We start from the raw sequence: 25,904 nt of genomic DNA on the forward strand, positions 1-25,904 counted from the left end.
AAAGCTTAGGTTAGCCTTCGCTAAACAAATACCTGTGAATTAGCTGTTACACTAGAAAAGATAACATATTATAACTAGAAGAACATTTGGTAGAGTGGACACTTCTGCCAAGCCATGTCTTATCAACATCAAACTCAAATCACTTGAACCTAGGATAATACTAAAGCTGTATACCAAATTTGATCAAAATCTGTTCACTACTTTTTGAGTTACATTAGGAACAGACAAAAAAAAAAAAATCCTGGCTCCAGATACATATTTGGACTTGCGTCAAAAGCTAATCAATTGTTCCTTGGCCCATGGCCCACCTTTCCTCAAAATTTCATGGAAATATGATCGTTACTTTTTGAGTTATAATGGGAAGCAAACAGACAAACAAATGGAGGTGAAAACCTCCTCCAACAATGTTGGCAGAGGTAATGAGGGCATTAATGTAAACTTTGCAGCTGGCACCACTGGCAGAACTGCTGTTATAGAAAATAATTCACCATTTTCCGTCTAAACAATCAGATTTGAGAATTCACCAGTGCTGTGACAGACTGTTGGTTGATAACCAAGAAAGTAATAAGGGATCTCATTGTTGTTTAAAAATAATGATCAACATATGAACAGGAATTTACTATATCTGTAAAAAAAAAATCATACAACCCCGATTCCAAAAAAGTTGGGACAAAGTACAAATTGTAAATAAAAACGGAATGCAATGATGTGGAACTTTCAAAATTCCATATTTTATTCAGAATAGAACATAGATGACATATCAAATGTTTAAACTGAGAAAATGTATCATTTAAAGAGAAAAATTAGGTGATTTTAAATTTCATGACAACACCACATCTCAAAAAAAGTTGGGACAAGGCCATGTTTACCACTGTGAGACATCCCCTTTTCTCTTTACAACAGTCTGTAAACGTCTGGGGACTGAGGAGACAAGTTGCTCAAGTTTAGGGATAGGAATGTTAACCCATTCTTGTCTAATGTAGGATTCTAGTTGCTCAACTGTCTTAGGTCTTTTTTGTCGTATCTTCCATTTTATGATGCGCCAAATGTTTTCTATGGGTGAAAGATCTGGACTGCAGGCTGGCCAGTTCAGTACCCGGACCCTTCTTCTACGCAGCCATGATGCTGTAATTGATGCAGTATGTGGTTTGGCATTGTCATGTTGGAAAATGCAAGGTCTTCCCTGAAAGAGACGTCGTCTGGATGGGAGCATATGTTGCTCTAGAACCTGGATATACCTTTCAGCATTGATGGTGTCTTTCCAGATGTGTAAGCTGCCCATGCCACACGCACTAATGCAACCCCATACCATCAGAGATGCAGGCTTCTGAACTGAGCGCTGATAACAACTTGGGTCGTCCTTCTCCTCTTTAGTCCGAATGACACGGCGTCCCTGATTTCCATAAAGAACTTCACATTTTGATTCGTCTGACCACAGAACAGTTTTCCACTTTGCCACAGTCCATTTTAAATGAGCCATGGCCCAGAGAAGACGTCTGCGCTTCTGGATCATGTTTAGATACGGCTTCTTCTTTGAACTACAGAGTTTTAGCTGGCAACGGCGGATGGCACGGTGAATTATGTTCACAGATAATGTTCTCTGGAAATATTCCTGAGCCCATTTTGTGATTTCCAATACAGAAGCATGCCTGTATGTGATGCAGTGCCGTCTAAGGGCCCGAAGATCACGGGCACCCAGTATGGTTTTCCGGCCTTGACCCTTAAGCACAGAGATTCTTCCAGATTCTCTGAATCTTTTGATGATATTATGCACTGTAGATGATGATATGTTCAAACTCTTTGCAATTTTACACTGTCAAACTCCTTTCTGATATTGCTCCACTATTTGTCAGCGCAGAATTAGGGGGATTGGTGATCCTCTTCCCATCTTTACTTCTGAGAGCCGCTGCCACTCCAAGATGCTCTTTTTATACCCAGTCATGTTAATGACCTATTGCCAATTGACCTAATGAGTTGCAATTTGGTCCTCCAGCTGTTCCTATTTTGTACCTTTAACTTTTCCAGCTTCTTATTGCCCCGTCCCAACTTTTTTGAGATGTGTTGCTGTCATGAAATTTCAAATGAGCCAATATTTGGCATGAAATTTCAAAATTTCAAAACTTTTGACATTTGATATGTTGTCTATGTTCTATTGTGAATACAATATCAGTTTTTGAGATTTGTAAATTATTGCATTCCGTTTTTATTTACAATTTGTACTTTGTCCTAACTTTTTTGGAATCGGGGTTGTAGATGAATGTGCTAGCAAGTCCAAATAGCAAATGCCATCACCTGGAAATGGACCTCAACCTAAAGAGTAACTTTTGTGACTCGTAACCTTTATCCATGAATTTAATGTGAAACTAATTTTGCACTGGATATTTTTGCAAAGAGACATTGTTACTGTCTCAGAAGATTCTGCTCAGGAATTGTTATATGGTCACGTTGGCTACCCAGAGCACCAGGAGCCCCATGATGTTTATAACAGATCATACAATACAATCATTTGGTGAAAATCTGGCAGTCGCAGTTGGACTGACGTGTGGTGTGAAAGGAATAGAAACTGCAATTAGCATACCTACATGAGATACCAAATGTAACATCTAACATCAGAAAATAACCAAAGAAAAAAATATTCACAGAAAATCACAAAATGTTCATTTACATATCAGGAGTGGAAAAATGCAGAAGGGGAGAAACAGATGCGAAACACTGGTAAGAAATGAATGCAAATGAATGGGTTTTAGTCGTCTGCTTTCTTGCTTCCTTTTTTGATGTAAGTGATGGGAAAAGTCAGTGGCTAACTAACTAGCTAGCATCTCGAGTAAGAAGCGATAGGCTAGAACATGTGATGTTGCTAACTCGTAACTAATAGCTATGACATCAGTAACCTGTTGATTCATCCAAGACAATAAATTCATGCATATACAGTAATATAGTTGTCATGGGTGATGGGCTCCTGAGTAAGTTGTTGCTTAGGGCCCCTAAATGCTCAGAAACAGCCCTGATTCTGTTACTTTGCTGTAATTGCAAGTGCTCATACACAGAAAACAGGAATAAAGTGTTATGTTTAGGGAGTTGCACGAGTCAAGAGTGTCTATAGGTTTTTAAGCACTGCTTTGGTCTAATCACCTCTTTGACAGATGGCCTGTAAATCAGAGAGCGAGCCATGGCTGGTGCCAGCGAGTGTTTGATCTCATTCCAGGGCCTTGAAACAACTTGCTTATTTTCAGCTCAGTTTTGGCTCTCTGCTCAAATAAAACACAGAGAGATGAATGCGCTGACAGGTCATTGTGTGTCAAGCTGTCGCTCTGTAATGGGTACATCTTTCAGCTGGGGAGCCAAGATCTGCAGAGGAGGACGTGAGAGAGAGAGAGAGAGAGATGGAAGGACAAGAGATTGAAGAAGCGAGATAGAGATAGGTACAAACAAACAAGAGAGAGAGAGAGAAAGAGTGATACAGGAAAACATGTAGACAGAAACAAAGACAGCGAGTATGCAAGAGAGGGTGAGAAAAGAGCAAAGAGACAAAAAAAAACAACATAAAAAGGGAAAAGGGAAAAAAAAGTAAAAGCAAGATTCTTCTTTTCTCAGCTCACGGCGCATCTTCTCCACGACCAAACACTTGTCATGTTGAAGGAGAAGTTGAATGAATTTTTAATGATATTGGGTACAACTGGTGCTTTGAAAATCTGCTGTACTTATTTTTTTTCTCTTCGTTAGCCAAGGCTTGCTAATGCATCAGAAACCCTAGGAGCGTGTCCCGGGGAAAAAGCACTATAATTGTGTTGTTCTAATATCATGCCTCTCCTTAATGTTCTGCTGGTAATCAAGGCAGGGTTATTTTTTTCTATTTAATATACAGTATTCACTTATTGCATCATATCTCATACAAATCTTGTCAATTACAATCGCCCGTGTATGACAGTTCAAATAATAATGTACATTTTCTTGAATTCTCTTTGCGAGCTTGGTTAATCAAGCTTTGGAAGAATGATTGTGCTGTTCATATGAATTCTGTCTGTTCGCTTTCAGGTCGCGTGCATCAGTTTGCACCTCTCATTTCGAACCTAATCAGCAAAAGGAATACATTAAGGCTCAGTCGATGCAATCAGAATGAAGGCACATGCACGGAAATCTAGAAAACAATGGCTGATGCGCTTGATAATGCTGACCATCTTCCGTATCAGAGTTCAACTGTGTGAAATTTCTAAAAGGGGAGCAGCACAGAAATTCAAATGACTGAGGGAAAAGAGACACAGGCAATATTTTCATACATGATAAGTGTGAGTTTATGGCCCTTTGATTTGAATAAATGAATTGGATGCATTTGATATGATTGAAAGGAGATTAGTATTCAAATGGGTGGCCTAGGGCCCTAGTGCATGCCGCTCACTCCAAATCTCTTTAATGCTGGCAAACCCGGCGCTGCCGTACGCCATGTGCCATTTGAGCTGGCGAGAAAAACGGAGAGAGACTGTTACAGCAATTCCATGCATTATTTATTTAGTGATATTAACTACTTCAGCCCTGTTATTAAAACAAGAAGCTTTTGCTTCAAATAGCGGAGATGAATGTTAACAATTCATGTGATTTAATTCAGAGCCTGTCTTTGTGGCGTAGACTGGAAATCTGTGAATATTCTCTGTTTTCTTGTCTGTGTCTGAAGCTCTTTTCTAACAGAGCAGACAATTTTGCGGAATGAAGTATGTACATATACACTCGCCGGCCACTTTATTAGGAACACCCATCCACCTGCTGTTTTCTCTAATCAGCCGATCCTTTGACAGCAGCGCGATGCATCGAATCACGCAGCTATACATCAAGCGCTTCAGTTAATGTTCACTTCAAACATCAGAATGGGAAAAAATGTGATCTCAAAGTGTGACTTTCTTTCACTGTGACATGGGTGTTGGTTTGAGCCACATGGACTAGTTTTAGTATTTCAGAAACTGCTGATCTCCTGGGGTTTTCACACACAACAGTCTAGAGTTTACACAGAGAGAATGGTGCGAAAAACAAACAAAAAAAAAATTGAGTGAGCGACAGTTTTGTAGGTGGAAACAAACGCCACTTCATTGTTATTTAATAAAGAAATTCATAATCATTGCTATGGTGAAGCTTTCTGTAAGGAGACCTTACAGAAGAGGAAAACAACCAGATTGGTTCGAAGAGGAAAACAACCAGATTGGTTCGAGCTGCCAGGAAGGATATAGTAACTCATAGCAACTCTTTACAAGCGTGGTGAGCAGAAAATAGGGGAAGTCATGGCCTAATGGTTAGAGAAACAACTTTGGGACCAAAAGGTTGCTGGTTTGATTCCCCAGACTAGCAGGATTGACTTAAGTGCCCTTGAGCAAGGCACCTAACCCCCAACCGCTCCGGCAAGAGTGGTGGCATACCTTGTGTCTGATTAGCCAAAGAAAAACTGATGATGTAATCATCAGTTCAGGCATTGAACTCGACCAACTGAACTGAGCAGAAAAGCATCTCAGCACGCAACAGCAGAACAGAAGACCATGTTGGGTTCCAGTCCTGCAGCCAAGAACAGGAATCTTAGACTCAAGAACAAGTTCCTATTAAAGTGTTATATTCTATAACAGCATCACTGACATTCAAGCCACAGGTTTATACTGTATATAAATGTATATCTATGTATTTGTTCTAATATGTTATCGTATTGTTATTTAATAAAGAAATTCATAATCATTGCTATGGTGAAGCTTTCTGTAAGGAGACCTTTATTTTATATTTATAGAAGGAGTCTCCAGTGTCATGGCTTTGTTACGGTCAGCAAGTTTAAATCATGCTACTTCTTCAGGACAGATGACTTTGCGCTTTCCTGTTTCCCAGTAAGATTGCAAGGTTTTATGTTTTGTTTTATTAACTTCAAGAGAGAGGAAAAAAAAAAGAGGCTGGTGAAGGAAAGATTATTTATAGCTGCTATAATGTAAGTAATAACAGGAGCTAGCTTGTTTTATGGCTATTCAGCAACAGTTCAAAGGCATGACATTTTGTTCATAATAAATTACAAATTTTAACCATTGGCAAATTATTGTGGTATAAGAGAAATAAAACACTTCAGGATTAAATCACATGATAGGAAAGTAATTAAATTTGGTTGTCACTCCAAACTTTGATTAATTTCCTATAACAGCACATCCTAGCACGTGTTATTCCTTACGTATAACCGTATAATGTATGATATTGTACTGTAATCAGTTTAATTAAGTTGATGTAGTTGCACTTTTCTAAAAGGAGTGTGAAATGAATATAGCTCCTCACAGAACACTGAAAAATGAACAGACAGAGAGAATGAAAAAGAGAAAGAGTGCACAAGGCCTCTTAGATTTTAAAAAAAAAGCCTTTTAAGTCGTAATTGAATTCATTTTGCTAAGTAAGCACAACTGAGTGGGAGTGTTGTGTTACCGACAGAGACTCCCATGGAGAAAATGAGCCCCTCATGACCCAGGGGTCACAGAGGTCAGGTCCATTCCAAAGTGCCTGAGATGTTAGCTACCCCAACTGCCTTTCATCCCTAACCTTCTGCCCGTCTGAAACGAGCCCAACACCAATCATCTGTGGAGATGTGTGCATGTGTGTGTGTGTGAGTTGGGATTGAGAGGAAGGGTGTGTGTGTGTGTGGGGGGGGGGTTAATCCTCAGCTCCTAGCCCCAGAGGTATGAAGGAAGAAGAGAAGCGGGAGGTGGTAGATTTGGCCAGGCCTGGGCTGCCCATAGTGAATGAATGGCTTTAGTGCAGCACCCAGACAGAAAAATCAATGCCTCATACGAGGAGGCTGCGGGGGTTAGGCTCCCATGTTCATGTCAACAAGGCTATTGGTTTTCTTAATACTCCAAAGTTGGCGTTTCCCTTGCTGCTGGAGGGAGGGTGGGCCGGCGTGGTGACTTGTGTGGTCAAAGCTTAACAAAGGGATTCAGCCTCCAACCCGCAACCCGAGTGCCAAGCTCGGCCAGCGCAAGCCACGATTAATTATCAGCCGCAGCGGAGCGCCATTCGTTTCAGCTCTGTCTCCCGCCGCATGAACACGCTGGACCAAAACAGGGAGCTGCTGAGGAGCAGAAAGGGCCAAGTCCTTGAAAAAGTGGACTGCTAAAGAAGATGCTTTCAGTCTTGTATTAATATCTGAATAATGAAAAAATACGTTTGAGGATTGTGTATTACTTTAACATGGGTTACCTACGTAAAATAAATACCTAATTTATTTAAAAAGCACAGGTTCCCTTATTTAACATTTTAAGCAGCCCCTCACATTTACAGCATTAGTTGACATGAACAAACCTCTAGAAAACGAATACACCATTAATAACGTTAACAAAATAATTAATTGATGTTTGCTTCAACTCCATTAAAGTAATACTTATTTCACCTAAAACTAAACCTTCACATAAATTATCCTAAATTAAAACACATGTTACTAAATATCGAGAATTAACTAAACTGGGCCACCATGTGTAAATGTTCGGATCCCACTTTCAGCCTCATCTATAAATTCCACAAATGAGTCACAAAGAAGTTTGTAATCATGAAGAAGGCGTCACTTCAGGTTGGTTGTTGCTGATGTTTTTAAGTCGTAATAAATATTGGCTCACTATTTGGTTAATATTTAAACCAACGTCAAGTATGACCAGTGTTAATTTTACTTCATACTGTACATGATTTAGAAATGCTAAATGGTTTCAAAGTGCCAAATAATGTAGTAAACTCGATTGTGCCAATTAATCAAACCTTAATTACTTGAATAATGCGTTAATTAATAGAGTAGTTCATGCTTGTGATACTGTACGTGTTATTTACTTTTACGAAGTTTTGCAATTTTGACATAATTTCTTAAACCTCCAGAAACAGTCCATCTAAATAAATAAATAAATAAATAGTCTCAAAAATACATTACGGTTATCTGCAAACTGTGTATTATTATTATTATTATTATTATTATTATTATTATTATTATTAAGTTAGTTAGTTTGTTTTCTAGATAATCATTCATATCTGAAACATTACAAAAGCTTAAGAGCTTGCAAAGGCTTTTTAATAAACTAAGAACTAGATTTAAGACCAACAGGTGCTGCAAATTATTTTCTGACTCAAATTTGCAATTAGCTTACTTTAAGTCACAAACATAAAGATGAAAAATGCACTCCTGGGTGGAAGAGTGAATGTCAGCTCAGATCAGGAACAGCAGACTAATTTGACCAAATAAGGGGAAATAAAGCACATGAGGCAAGTTTTACATCAGCGGGAAATATGTGTTTCTCAGAATAAAAAGGCTGCTTAAAAGCAATTCTGACACACACACACACACACACACACACTCACACACACACACACACACACACACACACACACACACAAGTACCCCAATGTGCTTGGTTTTCTGTTAAAAAAAAATAGAAGAAAAGAGCTGTAGACCTAATTCCATTAGTGTTCTCAGGATGGTTGATGCACCACTGATATATTTTCTAATAAGAGAAAGGGGAAACCAGCCAGGTAATTACTGCTTTAGTACCTTACTGCGCAGAAAACACACACACACACTCACACACACATAGAGCGCCACACACACACTTGCCCGCACCACCCTCGTCTCCCCTTCTTTCTCCCCTCTTCACGCCACATTTCTAATGTTACAGCATTGTACAGCGCATGTCTTGTGGTCGTGTTGCAAATCTAAGCCTTTGTTTCTCTTAAGTACCTTTCTTTTAGTTTTCCCCCCATAACCCCTCTCATGTGGCGTGACTGAACACACACACACACACACACACACACACACACACACACACACACACACACACACACACACACACACACACACACCTTTAATCACAACTGCCCCAGTGCTGTTGTTAGTGCTAGGGGCAGGAGCTCTGGAGGAGGAAGGAGTGGGGTGGGGGGAAGCTCGACGAGTGGCGGGGTAGACGGTGGCGGGGCTGGGGTGGGGGCTGTGGGGGGGGGGGGGGGTGAACATTGCTCACCCGGAGCAATCGGATGAAAACGCAGTGCAGATGTAATTTGTTTTCAATGGCTGTTTCAAAAGAATAATTGTGGTGACACTGGCCAATCGATAGTATGGATTTTTGTTTTCGAGTGCACTGTGTGTGTGGTGCTAAGAGGAGGCAGGAAATACAACACTGCAGCCCGAATACAATAAAAATGGATGGTGGAGCTCGGAGGGTATTTGTGAGGCTGCTTGCCTTCACGTGGCCGGTACACATCATCGGTGGGATTACAGAACGCATCCTCTGGGCTCCGGGAGTTAGGCCAGGATATGTGGCCAATGCTTCTTCTTCTTCTTCTTCTTCTCCTCTCTCGTTCTGCTGAGCTTTCAAGGGAAAAAAAAAAAACATAGCCGATACTTGAATAAACTCACTTAAGATGAAACACAGAAATGGCAGGAGAGGAAAAAAAGAAATCATACAGCAAAAGTGTACAGGGAGAACTTATAAAAAAAATATCTTTATACACAATTTCATTTCTCATCTCATTGACTACGGTGTCTAACATCGATGCATATCAATATCCAGCACATGCTGTAAAACTGAATTCTTCCACAGTGTTTCAAAAACCTGAAAAGTCTTTTCTTATGCTTCTTAAATACTACACTGGCAATCGAACCGAGCATTATATTTTGTCTCTGAAAAGCTCAAATAGGCTTCAGGCAAAAACAAAACCAAATAAAACAAAAACGTCTCTGGATCACTTAGTATGCAGTCCAGCCAAACCCCTGTTGTCTGATGTTTTAAACAAGCTCGGCTCTTGTATAGATCCATGTCCTTCATTTAACAGATCCATAAACTAATGAAGGTGAATATGCGGCACCAAATTAATTTAAGGAATAAATAATTCAGGTGGTTTTGTTCATTAGGGCAAATGCAAACACCGCAGGCACTGATTTAAAAACAGCGCTCAGGATTTTTCTTTCTTTTGCTTGATTTTTTTTTCTTTAGGGAGAACTTAAAATATTTAACAATAAAATGCAAAAAAGCAGCAAATTAACCCAAATTATCATGACATTACAGAGAATTGCCTAGAATTGTTGTTGTTGTTGTTGGTGGTGGTGGTGGTGTGTAAGGTGAGTATTTGTGTTCCTCGTTCTTGAGATTGTCTCCCAAATCACCTTCCTTTGAACCAGGTAATGGGCAGTTTTCATGACCCCCAAATCAGACTTTGTTTTTCCCGCTGTGATGGTTCAAGGCACTGCTTATTTGTCTGCAAACATGCTGGAGACACTGGCGTTATGGTGGACATATTTGCTTTCTTCCTGTAGGTTGCGTATGTGTGTGAGGAGAGAGAGAGAGAGAGAGAGCATCATTCTTTCTAAGCCTCAACATTCATGATCTCTCGTGCTCTCTTTCTCACTATGTGGTATCCCCCTGTGACCAGTGGCCACCGGAGGCTTGGGCCTGATTTATTAGTATAGCCTCAGCTCCTGTCCTCTGCCTGACTGCCTCTGCAATGGAGAAATTTCCTCTTTTTTTTTTTTTAAACAGCAAACCTGGTGAATCAGAGTCCATCATTGTATTCCTGCCGACAGTGTCTCTTCTGACCCTTTCGCTTTCCCACGATAGTCCATGTTATTATGAATTGATTCCCACTAAAATGTTCCAGTTTCGAACTGACTGGAAGTCCTTTCACTGGAATATTATTCACTGCCCTCTTGTCCATCCATAATGTCTGACAAGAATCCAGGCTTGCGCAAGCACGCTGCAATATCATTCCATCAAAACATCGCTTGCCCTTTAAATGAGCCGATTTTACATTACTGCCTGTTTCAAAATGCACCTCATAATGGCACTTTTTGCAGCATTTGCCAAGCTGAAATGCTCTCTGTCTGAGTGTGTGTGTGTTCAGTTGAGAATGAATATGGGATCTGGAGAAGATAGAGAGCAGAGAGTTAATGCAGATCATATAATTGAGAGACAAGTGCCTGGGTGTATTAGCCATTTTCCAATGAGGAGCCACTGGCATACAATCAAAATGCACAGGACCAGCAAATCTGCATTACCCCAGATATTAATCCGGTTATTGGTGTGTCTCCCGAACACTGACATTAAAAAATCATTCAATGTGCAATAAAGACAGCAGGATCATAATCGTAACTGAACGGATGGGCTGATCTGCCTCTTCGAGCAAAGGCCTTTTTAAAACCACGCACTCCTTTCAGCTGCAGTGGACAATGGCAGGAATCTTAAATAAACATAAAAATTATGGCAGGGAAAAAAAAAAAAAGTCTAGTGCCACATACCACAGCGTATGAGAAATGTTTGAGATTTTCCTACACCACAGTGATGGTCATCAGTGGCACACTTAATGAAATTGAAATGATAATGAAAGAATATATTGCTATTCGGTATTTCAGTGTTTGCCTGATTATATGCTAAAAGTGTTTAGCTAATTACATTTATATTTTCTCACATGTTGGATCCAATTATGCTGTATTATGACAGTAATTATGGAGCTAATTTTCTTTTCTCAACCATTATTTGACTGATCTGCCAATCAAATCTGCCTGTATCTCATGTACATTTTGGTGGTGAGTTTCCCTGTATCCAATATATGTTTTGGTGATGAGTCTTACTGTATTCCAAGCAGACGAGTCTCTGTCTCTGTCTCTCTCTCTCTCTGTCTGTCTGTAACACTTCCACGTTGCGGTGTTGTGTCTTTTGGATATCCCATGCACGTATTGTATTATTCCATGCAAATTTCAATGATGAGTCTTTGGGTATGACATGCAGATTTTGGTCATGAGTCTCCTTGTTATCTCACACACGTTTGGTGACGGCGTCTCCCTTTATCCCATGCACATTTCTGGCGATGAGTCTTCCTGTATCACATAGGCATTGTGGTGATACGTATCCCTGTTATCCTAAACACATTTGGTGATGAGTCTTTTGGTATCTCATACATATTTTGGTGATGAGTCTTCCTATGTTCTATGCACACTTTTAAACCTTTTTGTTTTAAATTTCAGCCACCATTATTGTTTCTGCAGCAGAAGTATGGTATTGCAGAATTGTGTGCTACCAGGTATGTTTGGGTGTTCAGGTATGAGAATGAAGCAGTGCTGCAGTCAAGTCACTAAACCTCAAATCCGAGTCCAGTCTTGAGTCCCAGCTGACTATGGGTGAGAGGCGGGGTACACCCTGGACAAGTCGCCAGGTCATCACAGGGCTGACACATAGACACAGACAACCATTCACACTCACATTCACACCTACAGTCAATTTAGAGTCACCAGTTAACCTAACCTGCATGTCTTTGGACTGTGGGGGAAACCGGAGCACCCGGAGGAAACCCACGCGGACACAGGGAGAACATGCAAACTCCCAAGTCCAAGTCATTAAATAAAATTTTGAGTCGAGTCCATTATTGAGCCGAGTCAAGTCCGAGAACAAGACTCCATCCGCACCATTTGACGGTGCTGCTTTTATGTGAAACCATCTCTGCTGGTGTGTTGGACTAATGGTACTGCTTGACTGCCCCATTTTAGTTAATAGGCTACAGATAAAAGTTTGTTCATCGCTCAGCAAGCCCCGCCCACTATCAACAGGGCAAAGAGCATGAGAGAAGGTTAACACTAGCTAGTTCATTGGTCAGCAAGCAAGCCCCGCTACCAACAGAGCAATGACCATAGCGTATCACTTACTTCTCTGGGTAGAGTCTTGCCAAATGACAATTGAAGTTCGAGATTGTCCCCGTCATCTCCTTGATAGTTCTTCTACATATGGAACACATAGCAGTGTATTTTTTCCCATTGCACGAGAAGTCTGTATAAGCAAAACGGACAATCCTAGGGGCTTCTCTCCAGGCATTTTAGCCCCATTAATGTTACTTTGTTCCTGAACATGACGTACAGTATGAACAGGTGAATGTGTGTTCTCTTGTACAAAATTAATATAAAAATTAATGAATTAATCTTATGCCAAATTATTATGGCATGTTACAAAAACAAAGAAAAAATCCAAGTCCTTGTCTCCAATTTACGAGTCCGAATGCAGTTAATGCACAAGTCCGAGTCCAAGTCCGAGTCATCAGTGCTCAAGTTCAAGTCAAGTCACGAGTCCTTAAAATTAGGGCATGAGTCAGACTCGAGTCCGAGTCCTGGATTCAAGTACTACAAGCCTGGTGTGAAGTAAGCCAATTTTCAGGATGGTGAAGAGAAAGTAGTGTAAGTGCTCTGTTCCTGTGTGGATGGCTGTGTCTAATTGCAAGAGGAATGAAATGATTCTGTGGTCGCTGACAGGTAAGAAACAGCTCTAGCGTAACCACTGAGAGATTTCTCTAGTGACCATGGGGGGGCCTACACATACACTAATACACACACACACACAAATCCATTCAGAGTTTGGGTGTCTATATGATTTCTGTGCATAACTATAAATTTATCCCATGCTTGCAGAATTGTAATTGTTCATATGACTTCAGTTATATGAACACATTACAAAGGTTGGGAATGGCGTCAGTGATGGGGTGTTAGCATGTGAACCTTTCCTTATGATGTCGATTCATTTAAACAGGGAATCCAACCAAAACATTTCTTAAGCATTTGTGCAGACAAACAAGTACAAAATCAAATCATGTAGATTTGAGCCAAACATTATGATTTGCTTTGGAAATAAGACATATTCCATGTTTAACTCCAAGTTCTGACCAAACAGAGGCCCAATTAGGGTCTCAACCTGCTTTGCCTTGGCCACTTCCCAAATGCGAGATCATCCCTCCATCCTTTCCTCCATTTGTTCTCCCCTTTAACCCCCCACTCTGCTTGGTCTCTGGGCACTTCTTTCTAGTAAAACGCTGGCACGTATAGTATTGATTTTCATTTAGATAACTTAATGCTCGCAGACAGCACACTCCCCACACCCCCGCGGCTGGGGCCCAGGTTAGATCTACGAGCTTACCCAGCTGTAATCTGGAGCCATTTCTCTTTGGTCTGGCTGTTTTGGATTCATTTTTCCTAAACTTAACCGATTCACAATGGAACGGGGGGAGAGATATAAATGAAAAGTGCAGCTTGTGTCGATCAATCACTCAGAGCACAAACATCCCCCTACTGGCCCTTCTGCAGCATTCTATTACCACCTGGTAGTAGACCAGTCAAAGGGGAATAAAAATCACATGGAAAACATCATAAGTTAGGCTTGATTTGTTGAGACGTTTGACAATTCTGTGGGAATATACACCTTGGCTGGTGCTGAAAATCAGCCTTGTTATGGTCAGGGCACCGTTATAAAGATTGTTCATTTTGTGTAGGACAGCTACCTGTGCAGGAAGCCCATGGAGAAAGAGTCATGTGAGGTAAAATATAGGGAAATCTGTTAAGGCCAATTTATGCTGACAACCCAGTCCTCGCAGATAGCGTCTGCGTAGCCCCCCCACCTTTGCAGACGCTCTGCGCGCACCTCCCAAAAATTGTGACCACCGCAGAAGCCTCGCAGACAGCGTCACAGACAAGAGGGCTCTGATTGGTCCACTCTACATCCGCTGTACATGCACTTCCGCTTCCCTACTTTCCCAGTTTGGTTTGTTTTCATGACCGCCATTTTTAAAAACACGAGCGAAGATGGAGCAGCACGAAGAGCGGTTGATCGAGGAAGTGAGGAAGTACGTACATCTATACGACTCCAGTTCTAGTCATTATAAGTAACCAGAGGATAAACACTCCACTAACCACACCCACCAACTACTCCTAGCGATTTCGCGACTTCGCTCCCCCTTGCGTTGTAGCGGTGAATAACATCGCGCACGCCTATTACTCCTCGCTCAACGATAAATTACAACTGTCTGCGAAAAGCTATCTGCGAAAGCCTTGTCGCAAGAGCATGCAGAGGCCCTTAGTCTAGCTGTGCATGTTGAGGCACGGCTGGACATGGCATTGTGTTGTTAGTTAATAGTTGCGATGGCCAGGATCTGTGCTTGTGTGCGTATGTGCATTAAGAGGTGTGAGGTTAGTAACCAAAGCAACAGCCATCATCTGAGACGAGATAAAGCACTGATGTGTGACCATTGACACACCAAGCACAGCATGAGCCCAATGCTGGAGTGGTAAAATGGAGGATTGAGAAAGAGGAAAAGGGAGACAAGGGTCTCCAAGCAAAGCACTCTCTGCTTCGGCGTTAAGTGTTTCCTGCCCCTTCTGCCCGTTCTCCCCCTAAGGCACACCTCTCCAACCCACAGCACCAGCAGCTAATTATCCCAGAGAGCAATTGCATGTTTCTATATGCTTTATCGTTCATTTACTCCCAGCACAAAAGCGAGCAGAGTCTCTAATGTATTCCTGGCCTGCTACAGTGAATGCAAAATCAATTTGTCAGGTCAGACTGATTATTGTCGCACTGTAGAGAACACGACCCTTTGACCTCCCTGTGACCCTATGCTGTGAGCCTGGATTATTGCCAGACGCTGCATGAACACCCAAATGATCTAATTTTTCCCCCGTACGCCAGCTTAATGATTTAATGAAAATTCTTTAATGTAATACCTCTGTACAATTGTGCGCCATTTCCAAAAGTCTTTTGTTGTGATATTTCTGTGACTTCTTCACTATATGCTAAAGCATACAATAAATCAAAGAAATATCACACGCTAATACAAGCTTAGAAAAAGACATATTTTTATAATTCTATTTTCTTATAACTAGAAGCCGAGAGCCTTCGTCACAGTGTCCCAGAAACATTATCAGATATGTAGCTACTCGTATGATTGAATTCCTGGTTCATTACTGACCGTCTCCACATCCATCATCCAGATATTTCCAGAAACAGAATCTCAAGAAGAATGTTCCAGAGGATTCTATAGATTTACCCAGCAGCATATGTCACATGAGCTCGGTGAGACTTCTGTGATGTATTTAACGCTGGAGCTGCTTGCTTCTTCATGATATTTATACAGCAGCACAGAGCAGGCCATTTCCTCCACCTTTAATTCCACAACTCTAGTCGAGTGTGACTGTCATTATATGACAATCATAAAAGCTCTGAGTTATGGTGTGCTGTGTTAGTTTCGCTGTGTTTAATGTGGATTTTCTCAGATGTGTTGCACGGCTGATGAGCAAGACGTGATTCCACTGTTTTTATATGAGCGATGGTCGAGGCAGCAGAGAGCTCCTGAAGAATTACAGTAGGGGTTTTGATTACAGTGAGAAATCCAGTCACTATTATTTATCATGGTGATAAGGGAGCTGCTCATGATGAAATAATGGAGGATGGTTTCATAACGATATTAGAAAACTGTGCAAGCCCAGGGATAGATATTATGCTCCAGTCCACTAACGATTTTTACCCAATATATGTCTTTCTTTTACCACGTCTTCATTGTCTTCTTTGGCTTTGAACTAAATAGTACACTGTACAGGTAAAGGTACAAGAGTCAATATATTTAATTTTTTACCAAGTACAAATCATGTGGGAAAATATCAGTGATATGATAAATAAAGAAACAATAGTTTAAACCAGGGGCAGTGTGGTGGTTAGCACTGTCACCTCACAGCAAGAAGGTCCTGGGTTCGAGCCCCGTGGCCGGCGAGGGCCTTTCTGTGTGGAGTTTGCATGTTCTCCCCGTGTCTGTGTGGGTTTCCTCCGGGTGCTCTGGTTTCCCCCACAGTCCAAAGACATGCAGGTTAGGCTAACTGGTGACTCTAAATTGACCGTAGGTGTGACTGTGGGTGTGAATGGTTGTTTGTGTCTATGTGTCAGCCCTGCAATGATCTGGTGGCTTGTCCAGGGTGTACCCCGCCTCTCGCCCGTAGTCAGCTGGGATAGGCTCCAGCTTGCCCATGACCCTGTACAGGATAAGTGGCTACAGAGGATGGATGGATAGTTTAAGCCATTGTCTCATAACAAGCATTTTATGTAGCTGGGGGTAAAAACAAAACAAACAAAACAAAAAACAACAACCATCACCTTTGGAAACCTGCATTTCAGTCCGGAGTGTTTGTTTGTATTTGGATTGTCCTCTTGTCAGTCATTTTATAGACACACCCCCACTGCCCCTTCGCATCCTCATAAATCAGTATGAGGAGAAGTTGCATATTTATAGATTTGCAACTTGGCTTTGAAGCACTTGAATGTCCACGTATACTTGAAATTGCTGTCGTGACAGTCCTTGCTAATGGTAACTCTAGTTAGTATGCTAAGGCCAAGTTTACATTAGACCGTATCTGTCTCGTTTTCTTCGCGGATGCACTGTCCGTTTACATTAAACCGCCTGGAAACGCCGGGAAACGGGAATCCGCCAGCGTCCACGTATTCAATCCAGATCGTGTCAGCTCCGGTGCTGTGTAAACATTCAGAATACGCGAATACGCTGTGCTGAGCTCTAGCTGGCGTCTCATTGGACAACGTCACTGTGACATCCACCTTCCTGACTTGCTGGCGTTGGTCATGTGACGCGACTGCTGAAAAACGGCGCGGACTTCCGCCTTGTATCACCTTTCATTAAAGAGTATAAAAGTATGAAAATACTGCAAATACTGATGCAAATACTGCCCATTGTGTAGTTATGATTGTCTTTAGGCTTGCCATCCTTCCACTTGCAAGTGGTAAGTGATATGCGCTGGGATCACACACACAGCGGCTCAGTCCCGAATCACAGCTTGTTCACTTCACTCGCGCGCTCTGTGAGCTGCGCAAGGCCAGAGTGCGCACCCTCCAGAGGGCACTCGCTGTTCAGGGCGGAGTGATTTGGAGCGCAGGATGCCTGCGGAGCCGAGCGTATCCGTGTATTGGTGTTGCTGTGTGCACGCAAATCGTGTATTGGTGTTGCTGTGTGCACACTAATCGTTTTAAAAACGTTAATCTGATGATCTGCTGATACGGTCTAATGTAAACATGGGCTAACTCTATTTGAACCACCAGAAGTTTTGGCGGCAGAGCTTTATATACATGGGTGGAAATGGGCAGGTTCGGTGAGTAAAAAACAAAACAAACAAACAAAAATGTTCTAATGTAAATGTAAAATTTATTTTTAAGGTTTCTTAGTATACAGTATTTTATCTTCAACTAACATACAGTGCCTTGCAAAAGTATTCATACCCCTTGAACTTTTTCACGTTTTTCCACCTTACAACCACGAACTTAAAAGTTTTTTTATTGAGATTTTGTGTGATAGACCAACACAGAGTAGCACATAATTGTGAAGTGAAACGAAAATGATAAATGGTCTTCAAAATTTTAAACAAATAAAAATCTGAAAAATGTGGTGTGCATTAGTATTCAGCCCCCCTGCGTCAATACTTTGTAGAGCCACCTACAAAGCAGCAATTACAGCTGCAAGTCTTTTGTGGTATGTCTCTACCAGCTTTGCACATCTAGACACTGAAATTTTTGCCCATTCTTCTTTGCAAAATAGCTCAAGCTCAGCCAGATTGGATGGAGATCGTCTGTGAACAGCAATTTTCAAGTCTTGCCACAGATGCTCAATGGGATTTAGGTGTGGACTTTGACTGGCCCATTCTAACACATGAATATTCTTTGATCTAAACCGTTCCATTGTAGCTCTGGCTGTATGTTTAGGGTCATTGTCTTGCTGGAAGGTGAATCTCCTTCCCAGTCTCAAGTCTTTTGCAGCCTCCAACAGGTTTTCTTCCAGGATTGCCCTGTATTTAGCTCCATCCATCTTCCCATCAACTCTGACCAGCTTCCCTGTCCCTGCTGAAGAAAAGCATCCCCATAGCATGATGCTGCCACCACCATGTTTCACAGTGGGGATGGTGTGTGCAGGGTGATGAGCAGTGTTAGTTCTCCACCACACATAGCGCTTTGCATTTAGGCCAAAAAGTTCAACTTTGGTCTCATTTAACCAAATCACCTTCTTCCACATGTTTGCTGTGTCCCCTACATTTCTTATGCCTGTCTTTCAACAATGGCTTTCTTCTTGCCACTCTTCCAAAAAGGTCAGATTTGTGGAGTGTACGACTTATAGTTGTCCTGTGCACAGATTCTCCCACCTGAGCTGTGGATTTCTGCAGCTCCTCCAGAGTGATCATGGGCCTCTTGGCTGCTTCTCTGACCAGTGCTCTCCTTGCTCGCTCTGTCAGTTTAGGTGGACGGTCATGTCTTGGTAGGTTTGCAGTTGTGCCATACTTTTTCCATTTTGGAATGATGGATTGAACAGTGCTTCTTGAGATGCTCAGAGCTTGGGATATTTTTTAATAACCTAACCCTGCTTTAAACTTCTCCAGAACTTTATCCCTGACCTGTCTGGTGAGTTCTTTGGTCTTCATGATGCTGTTTGTTCTTCAGTGTTCTCTAACAAACCACTGAGGCCTTCACAGAACAAGTGTATTTATGCTGAGAGTAAATTACACACAGTAGGACTCTATTAACTAATTAGATGACTTCTGAAGGCAATTGATTGCACTGGATTGTATTTAGAGGTATCAGAGGACAGGGGGCTGAATACTAATGCACACCACATTTTTCAGATTTTTATTTGTTTAAAATTATGAAGACCATTTATCATTTTCATTTCACTTCACAATTATGTGCTACTCTGTGTTGGTCTATCACATAAAATCTCAATAAAATACTTTTAAGTTCATGGTTGTAAGGTGGAAAAATGTGAAAAAGTTCAAGGGGTATGAATACTTTTGCAAGGCACTGTATTAGCAATATTCATGGAAGCATGGAGAGCACAGAATCCTGTATTCATGATACATGTATAACATGTTATATAGCAGCGATAATACCTTACAGTGCCTAAAATAAGCATAGTATAAACCCATTTTCTTCTGCAATGTCACATTTTCTTGAATGTATACTAATTCAAGTCAAAAATGCACTGGGAACAACATAATACCATACAGTGGATATGCACAGTGCATCATAACACAGGTTCATCATTAAAGCATGAGGTTCATACATTATACCTGAGCCTGTGCTGTAGTGGATTAGAACACCACAACAAAGTAAATAGTAAATAATAAAAATACAGCAAATAGCCCTCTTCCACAACTGTAATAATCCATATGTCAAGAACCGCTCAGCTACGTAAAGAGAAACGACATCCGTCATTACTTTAAAACATGAAGTGTCTTTTAATTAATAAAACATAAAGAAAAAACATTGAATTGGAAGGTGTATCCAAACTTTTGACTGGTAGGGGAGAGCAGGGAGACTTGGGACATTGGGACATATTCCCATAAATTAATTTCAACCAATCAGGTTTTAGATTACATCAGATGTTAGATGTTGCCCCTTAGAGTAACTGAGTTCCTTTGTAGCCACGAAGCTGGACACTGCAGTAAGGTTTGTGCAGTTCAGTATTTTTATCAACCAAAAATTTTATTTTCTATTTTACAGTCCACCTCCATTCTGTGGTGTAATGTACGCTGGTGAATACAGGATTTGTTAGGAATTAAAGTCTGCAGCCTTGAGTTACCAGATATAGCATTATTTATTAAACTTAAATTCTGAGGGGGAAAAATATGAAGGATTTTTATTTTTTTATTTTTTCCCAAAATGACCAGATGGGGAGAGTTGGTACAGTTCATCATGTTTCAGGTTTTTTTCTTGTGGTTTACAAATATAAAATTGTCAAAAAAGTTTTGTTCAAAATATGGACGTGTATCTGCATGAGGATTAAAGGGCTGATGACACGAACATGACTCTATGCAATTTCTTAAATAAACTATACAACATGGCAAACATGTTAGATTTCTGTTATAATTACGTGAAAAGAAGCTGTTGTTACGCGAATATCCAACTTTTAATTGCACAGCGCAAGAAAACTGGGTCCGTGGCTCGTGGCCATGTTGTGACATCAGCGGAAGAACACGCTGCGGTTCACTGGCTGTTCTACTCTGGTTCTACTCAATGGAAATGGCGCATGAAAACGCCGGTGAACTCTCTAGTGCTAGCTCTTCCTCTTCTGGGAGTCTAGAATTGTGCTGATCTCTTCCGAATAGAATCTATGATAGTCTACCCTCTTTACCCTTTACCTCTTGTTGCTAGGCGGCAGTTACATGAAAGCCGCAAGCTTTCACAAGCAAATACATGACTGATATCATGCCGACTTTATGATTACATTTATGATTATCATGTAGAATCTATAGCTCTACGTACCTTTATCTTATGTCGTTTCACAACACATGTTCTGACAGGAGGACTGTCTTTGGATCCGGCATAGCTACGAGTAGACCCCCTCCGGAATACTGGCAGTGTTGCCAGATTGGGAGGTTTCCTGCCCAGTTGGGCGGTTTCAAGTGCATTTTGGTGGGTTTTGAACATATTTTGGGCTGGAAAACGTCAGCAGTATCTGGCAACAGATACTGCTGATGTTTTCCAGCCCAAAATATGTTCAAAACCCACCAAAATGCACTTGAAATCGCCCAACTGGGCGGGAAACCTCCCAATCTGGCAACACTGTGTAGGCACTGCTGATGGTAGTAACACACGTTTGTGCTGAACTGCACACCCAAGAGATTCTTTTAAGCTGGGAAGGGTGTCAAAACAATCCAAATTGAAGTGTTCAGAGCACAGGACGGATGTTGGTGAGGGCTCCCACTTGTCACGAGTGCGCCTGACCTGCTTCACCCACTTCGCATGCAGCTCGGGATCTCTGGGAAACTTGAATAAACTTACCCCATCCTTGTGGGTTTTGGAGCAAAAGCCGGCAACACAACGCGAAGGCATAATAACTATATATATATATATATTAGTGCTGTCAAGCGATTAAAATATTTAATCGCGATTAATGTCGCGACTGTCATAGTTAACTCGCGATTAATCGCAATTTAATCACACATTTTTGTCACATGAAAAACCATTGTAATTCTCTTATCAGCATAAAAAAGTGAATGGGCTTGCTTTGTACCAATGTTTTTTTTTTTTATTGCAGAGCATAACACGTCTTGTCACAGCCACTGACATCCATAACTTCCATATTAGATGAGAAAACCAAGGGATGAAAAATAAAGTGCATATCACTGTGAAAATAAAAAAAATGTTGTATTTTACTCTTCATTAGTTTCTTTTGAAGAGAAGTATTTGCCATAAAAGAAGAAAAAAACAGATAACAAAAATAAAAACATTCATCATACGTTCAAAAACGTTCATCATAGTGTGGCACTGTATTATCTAATGCTCACTGCTTATAGCTATACACCTACCCCGTGGAGATGAGCTGGGAAACCGAAGACTGAAGGAAAAGTATTGAAAAGTATTTTTCCAGTCTCACCTGTGAAAGGTAATCCCATGTGATCTCGTTTGGACGGTAAACCTGTTGGTACAGTTAAACGCAGCGCGCGACAAGCCTCAGCAGGAACTACGGGTGACTCGCAGGGCCAAATTAGAATTTGCATTAACGGCACTATTTTTTTTAATCGCGTTAAATTGAGATCGCGTTAACGCGTTATTATCGCGTTAACTTTGACAGCACTAATATATATATAATAATGTATAATAATGTATAATAAAAATACTAATAATGATAAACTGAACACCTGTCGCATCAACAACAAACTGGTAAGTTAGCAGGAAGGTTCTTTCACTGACGTCATATAGCTCCTCCTCCTCTTTCGTCTCCTGGGTGCTGCAGCCCCGTCAAATTTGCCCAAATAGCCGCGTTTTTTATCATAACTTGTAAAATAGGCACCTTCATGAATTAATATATGGATCATCGGGAATTACTTTTTATGTTATAAAACATCGCCAAAGATGTCAAAAACGTGTCATCAGCACTTTAAGCTTATTTCAGTCCTTCTTGAGAATGGAGCTGTTTGGTCAAGTCAGATTTTGAGTAAACTGACATTTTTCTATCACTGTACCAGCATTGTGTGTTCATATAGTTCAGATGTTACAAGTTTTGATAAAAATTAAACATGTAGGCCTAGGTATTGCATTTTTGTTCCATGTCTCCCTGCTGTGCCCCAAGTCTCTGAACATAATGTCCCATGTCTCCCCTCAAAGTCTCATGTCTCTCCACTAAATAAATAAATAAAGAAAGAAAGAGTAAAGCCTGAAGGCCAGTATATGGGATACACTGAAAAACTAATGTAGTGGTAAGAGGGCATAGTAAATACTCTCTAATGCAATATGATTGTGATGCTACCTGCAAAGAATTTCACACAATCTACAAAAACTCCCAAAAAGCTTGTCCCAAGTCTGCCCGCTCTCCCATACTGTACAAGTAATCTATTAGGTGATGCAGTTAACATTTGGGCCTTATAACGTACACCAGTATAAAATGAATGACATTAAACAAAAAAAAGGTTTTTTTTAACACAGCGTTGTTTTGCTTTTTCAAATTTTCTAGTTAAAGTTATACAGTATTCTATCTGATAATGAATAGTGACAGTGTTAGATTGTGATTATAAGTTCATCTCATCTCATTATCTCTAGCCGCTTTATCCTGTTCTACAGGGTCGCAGACAAGCTGGAGCCTATCCCAGCTGACTACGGGCGAAAGGCAGGGTACACCCTGGACAAGTCGCCAGGTCATCACAGGACTGACACATAGACACAGACAACCATTCACACTCACATTCACACCTACGGTCAATTTAGAGTCACCAGTTAACCTAACCTGCATGTCTTTGGACTGTGGGGGAAACCGGAGCACCCGGAGGAAACCCACGCGGACACGGGGAGAACATGCAAACTCCGCACAGAAAGGCCCTCGCCGGCCACGGGGATCAAACCCGGACCTTCTTGCTGTGAGGCGACAGTGCTAACCACTACACCACCGTGCCGCCCTGATTGTAAGTTATCGGGTAATTATTTACAGCACATTATTAGAGCTTTATGACTCATTATTAGAGCTTATAAAATGCTTACAAGATATTGTTACCAACTTACAACAAATTAGCAAGAATAACAGTTAGCAAAATATTTGGTAAAAATTAAAATGGAGCCATTTTGAACCCCCAAAAGCATGAGTGATTCCTCCTTGGAATGCTTCTTCCTTAGGTTCTTCTTCTGCTCCTCATGTCAATAGCCTCACTGGTGTGCTAGCTCTTCCTGAGACACCTCTCCGTTCACCACACTAGTCTTGATCAGGGCACTGATGATGCAATCATCTCTTCCATTGCATGTCATCTGATCAAGTCATCCTTTGCTTCATCTCAGAGACAGAAGCAGAGAATGACCAGTGGCATGACATGGGGTAATGTTGGCACAGGGGAAAAGGTCATTTGGCTCATCTCTGGTCATCACCATGATGAATCAGATCAAAACAGAGAGAGGAGAGTGATTTTTTTTCCCCCAGTGTGGCTGCTTGACTGACAGATGCTCCAAACATTGCCTTGCAGGAGATAGACCCCACACCAGGATGAGCACCATTGAGACTGGAAGAGGAGTTGCTGTTTTGATTGTATTAAGTCACCTAACATCAACGCAAAGTAAGGAACCAGCTCTGCATGTGACAGCTCCATGGAATGGGAATGGAGAGGATAGATAGAGCCTTTTAAGAGAATGGAATGCAGAAGTAAGACCGTCTTAATTAAGCTAAGCCTGGTCTCTGTTGGGCTGTTAGCCACTGGATTCTGTCATGCTTGGACAGCCGGTGATGGAATGGGGAGTATTTTGGGAGCTGTAGACAAAGGATAACCCAAGGAGTGCTTATGACTTGCAGGCACTGACACTAAAGTGAGAATAGTACACTACCAGAATTGGCTTCCGTGAGTATGCAGTGTGTCTGTGTCATTCCATGAGGCTGAGAAACATCTCATGGGGGTTGTTACCAGACTTTCTTCTTATCGTGTGACATCCTTTTTGGATCGGTTGAACCTGCAGGCTCCTCCCACATGTACCTATTCTCTCACAGTCAGTAAAAAGCCTAATGCACTTGTAGGAGGTCCAGTGTACAGAGGACAGCTCCATCCTGCAGGGAATACAGGCCTGTACATTAAGAAATAGAGAGTAAATTAAGACAAATAATAGCTATAATCTCCTCCTGTAACTCTTCACTCCCCTTAACCTTCTTCTTTTTGTGTCTATAAACCTACTTCCTCCTTAGCGTCCCTTTCCTTCAGACTTTGGAAGACATGTTTTCCCAGTTCTGTCCTCTTCATCCTCGTACATGTCTCACACTATATGTGTCAGCACAGAAAGCCTGCTGAAAACCCCACAGCTGGTTGGTAAAGGAAGAGGAACAGGACCTGAATAAGCTTTTAGCTCCCATGTAGAGCACAGAGCAGGTGCGGCGATGCTGTCATGTCCTCACACATACACACCTACTTTATTTACATATCCAGATGGGTTTTCACACACTGGTTTTGAGGGACGAAGTGTCACTGGTGTGAACATGCTTTTGGCAGAAGGTGTCATGGAAGGAGGGGAGGGGGGTGTGATCAGGCCTCCCAAAGGGCAGAGTTTCCATCAGCAGCAATGACATTTATTCCTTTTTCTCCTGGTCTCTCCTGAGCTTATTAAGTGCTAGTTTACGTTGGCTGAGAGAGATGACATAGATATATGCATTATGCTGCCCTTGTTCAACTCAGAGGTCTTGACAATGTGTTTGGTAGAGGTTAAATAATGTTACAGTGCAGAGGAAGTCAGAAAAACAACAACAACAACAAAAAAACCCTACAACTAAATCTCAAAGGCTGGTCAAGTTAAAAAGAAGCATAAGAGGCTAAAGAGTACTAGAGCAATTTTTGCTTGAAGTTAATTATTGATGATGTTTACAATTAGCAATTAATGAAATGATAAAACACGTTGGGCCATTTCTATATACATATGTTATAGCTACGGAACATCTGTGAGATCCTGGTATCACTTACATTATAGCAGCTATAGACATTCGTTTACCCACCAGCCTCTTTTATTAATTTGCGCTAGCAGCGGTAGTGCAAATTGTTACTCTCACTCAGAATCTTTCTACTTTCTTCTTCTTCTGATTCCTAACACTTTTTAGGACGCTATTTTCAAAAACAGTTTTCAACC

This window comes from Neoarius graeffei, chromosome 27, assembly GCF_027579695.1.
Source record: "Neoarius graeffei isolate fNeoGra1 chromosome 27, fNeoGra1.pri, whole genome shotgun sequence".
Lineage (NCBI taxonomy): Eukaryota > Metazoa > Chordata > Actinopteri > Siluriformes > Ariidae > Neoarius > Neoarius graeffei.